Genomic DNA, 10,465 nt, shown 5'->3' with positions numbered 1-10,465 from the left:
CTAATAATTCGTGATGTTGAACATCTTTTCATATGCTCATTGACCGTTTGTATATCTTCTTTGGAGAAATGTCTATGCAAGTCCTCCATTTTTGAGTCAAGTTGTTTGGTTTTTTGTTGTTGAGTTTTAGAAATTCTCTATCTATTCAGGACTTTAATCCCTATGAGATGTACAATTTGCAATGACTTTTCCTCATTCTGTAGGGTTACCTTTTGACTCTATGGATAGTGTCTTTTCATACACAAAATGTTTTATTTTTCAGGAAATTCAATTTGTCTATTTTTTCTTAAGTGGCTTATGCTTTTGGTGTCATAGCCAAGAAATCACTGCCAACTGCCATGTTGTAAAATTTTGCCCCACGTTTCTTCTATAAGTTTTATAGATTTAGGTCTTACATTTAGATCATGGATCCACTTTGAGTTAATTTTTGTGTATGGTGTTAAGTAAGGGCCCAACTTCATTCTTCTGCTTGTGGATACCCAGTTTTCACTGCATCATTTGTTGAAAAGAGCTGTCTTTAACCCCATTGAATGGTCATGATATTTTTGGTGAAAAGTACTTGGATATATTTGCAACGTTTATTTCTGTACTCTATTCTATTCTACTGGTCTATATGTCTGTCTTTATGCCAGTACCACACTGTTTTCATTACTATAGCTTTGTAGCAGTTTTGAATTCAGAAAGTGTGAGTCCTCCAGCTTTGGTCTTCTCTTTTAAGATTGTTTATGTTATTCAGGGTCTTGAGATTTCTTATCGATTTAGAATGGTTTTTTTTCTATTTCTGCAAAAATCATCATTTGAATTTTGATAGAGATGGAATTAAATTTGTAAATCACTTTGGGTGGTATTGACATCTTAATATTGTCTTCCAATCTATGAACATATCCAGGTCAATTTTCATATATGGATTTTATTATATTGAGGTGGGTTCTTTCTATTCCTAGTTTTGGGGTATTTTTATCATGAAAAGACAGTAAATTTTATCAAAAGATTTTTCTGCATTGAGATGATCATGTGGGTTATATCACACTGATCAATTTTCAGATGTTGAACTACCCTTGCATTCCAGGAATAAATCCCACTTGTCCATGGTGTTTAATCCTTTTATTATCCTATTGGATTCTGTCTGGTTATATTTTGTGGAGGTTTTCTGTGTCAATATTCAATAGGTTTATTGGTCGGTATTTTCTTTTCTTGTGGTGTCTTTGTCTGACTTTGGCATCAGAGAGTAATGCTGACATCATAGAATGAGTAAGGGAATATTCCCTCCTCTTCAGCTTTTTTTCAAAAAATTTGAGAAGTACTGGTGTTATTTCTTCTTTAAATATTTGATAGAATTCACCAGTGAAGTCATCAGGTTCAGGGCTTTCCTTTGTCAGGAGATTTTCAGTTCCTGAGTCAATGTCCTTACTAGTTAAAGATCTATTTGGAATTTCTATTTCTTCATGGTTTTTAGGTTTTGTGTTTCTAGGAATTTGTCCATTTCAGCAAGGCCATCCAATTTGTTGGTGTACAGAGGAGATACTTTCTGTGATATTTTCTTCTTCACCCCGTTGAGGCTGCCATTGTTGTTGCCCTTCTTCCCATCATTGCATTCCCTTCTTCCCTTTCCTTCTCTGGCTGAATTTACTTACAGGAGATTTAAAATATTGCCATCTTTTCTCCCCTATTCACTCTTTTCTTTCTTTTTTGAGGGGCCAGACATTGAAGAGTAGTTCCTTGGAAGGCAACTGCATATAGAAGGGGGATTAGGCAGGCTCTGCACATGTTCAGGAAAGGTGCATGCTCAGAAAATACCGGAGAATAGCCCACACTTACACTTCAGGCTGATCCTCGACACAGAGACAGCCTATAACAATAAAAAAACAAACAAACAGCAAGCCCTTGGGAAGGAGAAGAATCTGATTTCCAGATACACAACATTATTAGATTCAAATGTCCAGTTTTCAACAACAAAAATCACAAATACCACAAAGAAACAGAAAATTATGGCTGATTCAAAGGAAAAAAAAACATAAACCAATAGAAACTATCCCTAAAAAACGACCTGAGTGTGGATCTTCTAGACACACATGAACACAACCATCTTAAAGATGCTCAGAAAACTAAAGGAAAGCATTATAGAAGTCAAGAAAACAATGTCAGAAAAAAACGGAAATATCAATAAAGAGAAACCTATACAGAATTCAAAAAGAAATGAGGGAGCTGAAAAGTACAATAACCAAAATGAAAGCTTCACTAGAGGAATTCAAAGGCAGATTCGAGCAGAGAGAAGAAAGAGCCAGTGAAGCTGGAGATAGGACAGTGCAGATTATTGAGTCTGAGGGACACAAAGAGAAAAGATCAAAGAAAAGCAAACAGAGCCTGAAGGGCCAGCATGCACAGTGTGGGAGTCCCAGGACAGGAGAGAGAGAAGAGGCAGGAAACATATTTGAAGAAATAATGGCGTAAACTTCCAAGTTTCATAAAGACATGAACATAAGCTCCAAGAAGCCCCATGAACTCCAGGTAGGATAAATTCAAAGAGACTCACACTGAGACTCATTGTCATCAAACCATCAAAAAACCAAGACAAAGAGAAATTTTTGAAATAAACAGGAGACGTGACTCATAGTAGTCACAGTGTCCATTTCTCATCAGAAACTCAGGAGACCAGAGGCAGTGGGCTGATGATATTCAAAATGCTAAAAGAAAAAATAAAACCTGTCACCTAAAAATTCTATATCTGGCAAAACTGTTCTCCAAAAGCGAGGATAGAATTAAAACATTCTTAGATAAACAGAAGCTGAGGGAGTTTATTGAGGACTAGACCTGACCTTCAAGAAATGCCCAAGGGAGTCCTCCAAGGTGAAATGGAAGGACACTCAAAAGTAACTTGAAGCTGGATGAAGAAATAAAGATCTCAGCAAAGATAAACACATGAGCAGTTATAAAAGCTAATGTTATTATAACAATAGTAATTCCACATTTTGTTTTCTACACAACTTAAGAAACTAGTGCATTAAAAAAAGTATTTTGTTATGTTTTCAACACACAATGTATAAAAATGTAACTTTGTGACATCAATAACTGAAAGGGAGAGGGGAGAACTTGTAAAGGAGCAGAGTTTTTGTATAATACTGAAGTAAAGCTGATATAAATTCAAATTAGAGTGTTGTAACTTTAGGAGGTTAAATGTAATCCCCATGGTAACCACAAGTGCCTAAAGAATATACACAAAAAGAAATGAGGAAAGAGTGTAAATGTTTCACTAAAAAGACAATTAAACACAAAAAAGACAGTAATACAGAAAATGAGAAACAAAAAGCCATAAGATATATAGAAAACAAATAGCAAATGGAAGGAAGTAGGTCTCTCCTTATCAGTAGTTACTTTCATTGTAAACAGATTACACTCTCCAATCAAAAGACAGAGACTGGAAGAATGGATTATAAAAAAACATGATCCACTGCACCTGACCCTTGAACTTGAGTTTGAACTGTGAAGGTCTGCTCACATGCAGATTTTTTGCATACTGTACTGTAAATGTATTTTCTCTCCCTCATGGTTTTCTTAACATTTTTTCTCTAGCTAACTTTAGTGTAAGAATCTGTAATATGTATAACATAGTAAGTGTTAATCGACTCTCTGTTATTGGTAAGTCTTCCAATCAACCGCAGGCTATTAACAGTTTGGGAGGACTCAAAAGTTATATGCAGATTATCGACTGTGTGTGTGTGTGGGGGGGGATCAGCGTCCCTGACCCTCATACTTTTCAAGGGTCACCTGTCTACAAGAGACTCACATTACATCCAGAGATCCAAATAGGCTAAAAGTCAAAGGGTGGAGGGGCGCCTGAGAGGCTCAGTTGGTTAAGCGTCGACTTTGGCTCAGGCCGTGATCTCTTGGTTCATGAGTTTGAGCCTTGCATTGGGCTCTGTGCTGACAGCGCAGAGTCAGCTTCAGATCCTGTCTCTCTCTCTGCCCCTCCCCCTCTCCCCCTCTAGCACTCACTCTCTCAAAAATAAATAATCATTTAAAAAAAGTGAAAGGATGGAAAAGGTTATTCCATGTAAATTGGAACCAAAAGAGAGCAGGGCGGCTATACTGATTATCAGGTAAAATAGACTTTAAATCAAAAACAGTTGCAAGAGACAAAAGACCTTATATATTAATAAATATTTCAATAGGGCAAGAAGATATCATAGTTATAAACACTACACACCTAACAGCAGGCCATCAAACTTTTTAAACCCTAAAAATATGAAATTTGGGGGCACCTGGGTGGCTCAACTGGTTAAGCATCCAACTCTTGATTTTGGCTCAGGTCATGATCTCACAATTTGTGGGATCGAGCCCCTCATTGGGCTCCATGCTGACAGCATGAAGCCTGCTTGGGAGTCTCTCTCTCTCTCTGCCCCTCCCCCACTCACATGTGTTCACTCAATCTCTCTCTCTAAATAAATAAATAAACTTCAGAAAAATATGAAATCGTGGAAATACTGTTGTCTGGCTCTCAGTCTGCCCCAAGGCTGCTCATGTTGTGTTTGCTGTAAGGAAGGTCATCTGTGGGCGCTCAGTTATCGAGAGAGCAGACCCCGAGCCGTGCTGCCTGGCTGCGGACCTCAGCTCTTAGCTGAGCTTCCTGGACGAGTCACCTACACTTGGTCTCCGTCTCCTCATTTGTGAGGTGGGAATCGCCACCGTGCCCGTGCCCGTGGGAGGTTGTGAGCATCACGTGAGAAGAGGCAGCGTCGCTGTCTGGTGCACAGCGATGATAGAAGATATTCCCTTGTCATTTCATTCTTTCCATTTTTTTCCCAAAGACCTGTTAGTCTGTGTTTTGCGCTCACCTCTGGACTTTATTCGGGTGCAGGTAGATTGCTCCTGTTGCTCATCACATCGGGAACCCTGGGCCCAGGACCCTGTCCCTGCTCTGAAAGGCCGCAGTCTTAGCTCAGTCTGTGTTGCATTGCCCGTTGCCTGCTGGGGGGCCGTTGGCCTGTCCACCACCAAACCACAAGTGCCTGATTTCTGCGGGCTTATTGTCGCCCGTGCCCTTGATAACGCAACTTCCCTCATTACCCTGTATCTGTTGTTTTTCTCAGATGCCCTTTATTCTGCCTTCAGTTCATTTTGTCAACATGTCAACAAGCAAAAGAGCAAAAATATTTCCTGGAGATTCTAGTTAAAATTATATTCAGGTATAGATTCAGTTAGAAATAAGTGATATTCTTAGCCCATTAGAGACTCTTAAATACAGAGAACAAACTGAGGGTTGATGGGGTGGGAGGAGGGGAAAATGGGGGATGGGCACTGAGGAGGGCATGTGTCGGGATGTGCACTGGGTGCTGGACATAAGCGATGAATCATGGGAATCTACCCCCAAAACCAAGAGCACACTGTAGACACCGTTGGCTAGCCAACTTGACAATACATTATATTTTTAAAAATAATTTTAAAATTTTTTAAAAGAAATAACTGGTATTCTTAAACACTATGTTTCTCCTCCAGAAACAAGGTTTGTCTCTCCTGTGTGTTCCTTAGAAAAAAAAATTTTTTTAATAAGTCCTGCACATTCTTAGATTCTGAAGTTTACTCCTTAGATTTACGTTGCTTTTCTTGCTAATGTAAATAGTACTTTTTCCATTGAATTTCCGAATTGATTGTTGCTGACAGAAAAAACCTGACAGCTTTTTGTATATATTTTTCTTATAACTGCCTCACTGAATCTCCCCCACCCCCGCCGCTTTCCCCTAAACTTTGTACGGTTGGTTTTATTGGGTTTTCTAGACGGACATTCCTGTCTTTAGGGAGGACTGTTTCCATCGTTTCCCTTTCCGGGATTTATACTTTGTTTCTCTGTGGCCCCATTGCCTGGGCTTCCAACACAGCCCTGAAAGCCAGCGAGGTCATCACTCTTTGTCCTGTCCCTTTGTCTGTGGGGGGAGGCTGTTGTTGTTGTTTTAATGTTTATTTATTTTTGAGAAAGAGAGAAGGAGAGAATGAGCAGGGAGGAGCAGAGAGAGAGGGAGACACAGATTCCGAGGCAGGTTCTGAGCTGCCAGCACAGAGCCCAGCGCGGGACTCGAACTCACGAACCACAAGGTCATGACCTGAGTTGAAGTTAGATACTCAACCACCTGAGCCGCCCAGGCCCCCCTTGAGTGCAGGAGTTCTTAATCCAGGGTCAGGTCCACGGACGTGCTCCCTGAGTTCATGAAAGGTATGATTTCTGTACATGGGTATCTCATTTGTGTCACGTGGAATGGTCTAGATTCTTGGAGAAATCTGTGCCGTACAAAGATAAGAACACTTATTTTAGTTTTTGTATAAAATACGATATTGGTTGTTGATCTGCAGTTTATATGCTTTGTAATGTTGATTCAACTCCTAAATTTCTTATGAAGTTTGCCTCTTTTTTAAAAAAATCTGATATGGTTGTTTCTGGGCTCCTTAAAGCAGTTACATGATTTTCTGTTGATATTAATGTGCCTCACGATAATGAATTTTGTAGTGTTGCATCATCATATTTCTAAACTAACTTCATCTAGTTGGGTATAGTCGTCCTTAACCTGCTACCGGATTTGATTTTCTAGTCTCTGTTAGGATGTTTGCAGCTGCATTTAAAAGTGAGATTTGTCTGCAGAGTTCCTTTTAGAGATTTCTTTGATCAATTTTTAGCCTCAGGTTTTTCCAAGTTTAAAAATGAATAGAAAAACTTATCTTTTTATGTTTTGAAACAGGCAGAGAAGTAGTTGCCCTTGAAGACCTAAATCCATCCGGGCCAGAACCCTAGGGCTGTGCTGCCTTCCAGGGCAGAGTCCGATCAGTTCCACACCTCTTCTCAGACTCTTCCAGAACATGGTCTTTCATATCTGTTAGCTTAGAGCTAGCTGCACTTGGTATGCTCTTCGAAATCTTCTTCACCTATCATCACATTATTTAACTCATCCCTAAATTCTTGTGTTACTATATTTGTGCTTCATCATTTTTATCTTTGATTAAATTTTTCTACTTTATTGGCTTTTTCAAAGAACCAGCTCTTAGATGTATTTTTAGTTCGACTGTTGTTGTTTTTAATCAAATGGTTTATTTCTTATTATTTTCTTTTTCTTATTTTCCTGAGATTCATTTTGTTAATTTATTTTTGCCCTTAGCTTCTTCGATTAAGTGTCTAATTTGTTACACTAATTTCCCATCTTACAACATAAAGCATCTAAGGCTACATATTGTCCTCTAATTATAGCTTTGGCCTTCTCATATTTGTTTTTATACATAACACTGTCATTGTCACTAATTCCTATGTAGTTTTAGCAAGAGAGAATTTTTTAAACTTCCAGATGCTTTGATATTTTTTGTATGTCCTTTTAGTGACTGGTTTTGCATGAGAATTTGATCCTTACAATTTCTAATTGTTTTTTAAATTAACTAAAACTGCTTTTGTGGTTGCTCTATAGTTGAATTTTCTAAAAATTTTTAAAAGAACATGTATTCCCTACTTGTATGTTTCAAAGATAGATCTAGGTATGTGTGTTTCTGTTTATCCACATTATCCAAATCCAGATGTTTAGAAAATACACATTCCATACTTGGTACTATCAGAGTTTTGCAAAACATGACATTCAGATCCTCTTTTTTGTTGTCGTTTATGTGATCTGTCAGGAACTTTAAAAGCTGAGTTAAAGCCTTCTATGAATAATTGCAGTTTGTCAGTTTTTTCTTTGATTTTTCAACCTTTTGCTTTATATAATTTTGTGTTATGAAATCCAATAGACTCATAATCAGACAGCAGCCTTTATCTTTTCCTTGGCACTGCTGCCCCTCACCCGTATGCCGCAGATTAGCCTGGCCCCTCACTGTGCCCCGCACTGTACCCCCACTGTCTTCCTCTCTGTGCTCGCCCACCCGGATTTTCTCTGCACCATCTGTGACAGTCTGTCTAGTGTCACTCCCGGGACACTAATTGACATATAACACTAAGTTTCAGGTGTACAGCATAGTGATTCGACAATTCTCTGCATTCAGCTATGTCCCCCACCCCATAAGTGCAGTCACCACCTGTCACCACACAACGTTATTATAGTATTATGGACTGTATTCCCCGTGCTGTCACTTCATCCCCATGACTCACTTATTTTATACCTGGGAGTTTGTACCTCTTCATCCCCGTCACCTCTTTCACCCCTCCCCCCATCCACCTCCCTTCTGGCAACCATCAGTTTGTTCGCTATATTAAGAGCCTCATCTTTAGGTTTGTCTCTTTTTATTCCCTTTGTTTGTTTTGTTCCTTAAATTACACATATGTGTGAAATCATATGATATTTGTCTTTCTCTGACTTATTTCACTTAGCATGATACTCTCTAGCTCCTTCCATGGCATTGCAAATGGCAAAGTCTCATTATTCTTGATGGCTGAGTAATATTCCATTGTGTTTATGTACCACATCTTCTTTATCCGTTCATCAGCCAGTGGACATTTGGGCTTTTTCTATAGTTTGGCTGTTGCTGATCATGCTCTTGTAAACATCGGGGTGTATGGGAATATTTGTGTTTAATGGAAGAATTTAAAGCATCCACATATATTGTCCCAGCGGATCCATGTGATGTTTCTGGCATTTAATTGTGCTTCCTGGCCCTTTTTTCTTTCATTTTTTATATTTTACTGTATTTCTCAGGTTTCTTTGCTTTCTCAGTTACTCCTACTCATTTTTCGATTGTCTGCAGAATTTTTTTAGAAATGGTATGTGGGTGGGCCCATTCACATCTGAGACTTTTATCTTTTACATGAAAGCTAGGCCGATTAGATGGACATCTTTGATTCATTTTAGTTCCTTCTCAGAATTCTGCAGTTGCGGTCTCATTGTTTTTCTGTCTGCAATCTTGTGGAGAAAAAGTTTGATGCCTTATTTAGTTACCTATTGCTGTGTAATAAATTACCTTCAAACTTAGTGATTTAAAACAATGAGCATTTACTACATCGTAATTTATTTGAGTCAGGAATTCAGGAATGGCTCGGCCAGGTGACTCTAGCCCAGGGTCCCTAGGGAGCCGCGGTCACAGTCAGGGACTGGTCAGCTCTGTGCTCACCTGAAGTCTTAGCAGGGCTGAGGATGTGTTTCTACAGTGTCTGCTCTCCCGGCTGCCGGCTGGAGGCCACGGTTCTCCCTCGTGGGCTTCGGCGGGGGCTGCATGAGCGTCTTCATGTTATGGCGCTTGGCTTCCTTCTGGTGGGTAACGTGGGAGAGGGCCAGGCACCAGCCATGAGGCCCTCTGGGCTTATCTTGGAAGTCACCTGCTGTCGACCACAGGCCGGTCTGTTGCTCACACAGGCCAGTGACAGCTGAGTGTGTGAAGATCTCAGAGGACCGTGCGAACCAGGAGGCAGGATTAATTGGGCCCCCCGCGGAGGCTGCCCGCCACACACCAAGTAACTCTTCCCTTGAGGTCCTTTTCGTATTTCACTGCATTCATTTCAATCCTTTTCATATTCATTTCATTTTGAGAGTAAGATTTTTCACCAAAACACCTTACTATGGGCACCTCTTTTAATTGATGTGTGTGCGGTAGTGTGTGTGGGTATGTGTGATATGTGTGATCTGTGTGGTGCAGGTGCACCCATGGAGAGCAAGGCCGAGCTGGGTGCAGAGTCCCTGGTTCTTCAGCCCCCACTCCCCTCCCGTAGCAGGCAGGGCAGGATGGCACTCAAGGCCCCCCGACGGGGGGCAGTAGGGTGAGGGGTCGTGGAGGACAGAGCTGCGCCCACATCCCAGTGCGCAGCCCTGACCAGCCCCCACCCCGCCCCGCCAAGGTCCCACAGTGACCACAGTGGCCGTCACCAGTGGTTGATGGCTCTGGACCTCTTTGCTCTGACTGAAGCAGCCTGACTTCCTCTTGGCTTCCAGGTTCTTCGGGAAGCCCCTGGCTTGCCCCTCATGCCACCTTCCCAGGCCCTGCCTCGGCCAAGTGCTGCCCCCAACCCTCCCTGAATGAGCCTTCCCTCAGCCAGGAGCTCCCCTCAGCCTGGGCACCTCCAGCGCCGCATGCAGGAAGTCCTCCTGGATTCCCCGGCACACCCCCTGGACAACCGTTCCCACCTGGCTGGGTCACAGCCTCTGCCTGCAGGATCATGGCCTCTTGACCTGCCCATGGCCTGTGCTGGGAAGGCAGAGCTGTGTCCTGTTCACCTCTAACTTTACCAGGACCAACCCCTCTTACCCGAGCAATCTTGAACCTTAAACCTGCCCCCCCAAATCTACCTCCTCTCAAAGGAGGTGATGCATTGAAGGGCATCACAGGAAAACCTTTCCACAAAAGCTCAGTGAGCACCACTCGCGCCCCCAGGCCGCCCAGGGTCCAGCCCACCGTGCTCCCCCCTGGCAGGCCAGGAGCCCCCGCTGGGCAGCACGCTTTGTTGTGTCTGCCCTCTGCTGTGGGGGCCCCGAAAGGCGGAGGGGTGTCTGTGTGAACCGGGTTGAGCGAATCC

At 41.7% G+C, this 10,465-nt stretch overlaps 1 protein-coding gene across 1 annotated transcript in view; it reads left to right on the top strand.

Annotated features, from left to right (window-relative positions):
- The first annotated feature begins 9,388 nt into the window (after window positions 1–9,388).
- The window catches only part of COL6A2 (collagen type VI alpha 2 chain), an 18,523-nt gene continuing 17,446 nt past the window's right edge, over window positions 9,389–10,465 (top strand). Inside the window, exon 1 of the mRNA XM_077755388.1 lies at window positions 9,389–9,409. The gene's annotated coding sequence lies outside the window, so the exon portion shown is untranslated. The remainder of the gene's footprint in view (window positions 9,410–10,465) is intronic.

Source organism: Crocuta crocuta, unplaced genomic scaffold (genome assembly GCF_008692635.1).
Source record: "Crocuta crocuta isolate KB4526 unplaced genomic scaffold, BGI_CrCroc_1.0 scaffold675, whole genome shotgun sequence".
Lineage (NCBI taxonomy): Eukaryota > Metazoa > Chordata > Mammalia > Carnivora > Hyaenidae > Crocuta > Crocuta crocuta.
Note: the sequence above shows the minus strand (reverse complement) of the source record. Positions and strands in the feature narration are given on the sequence as shown.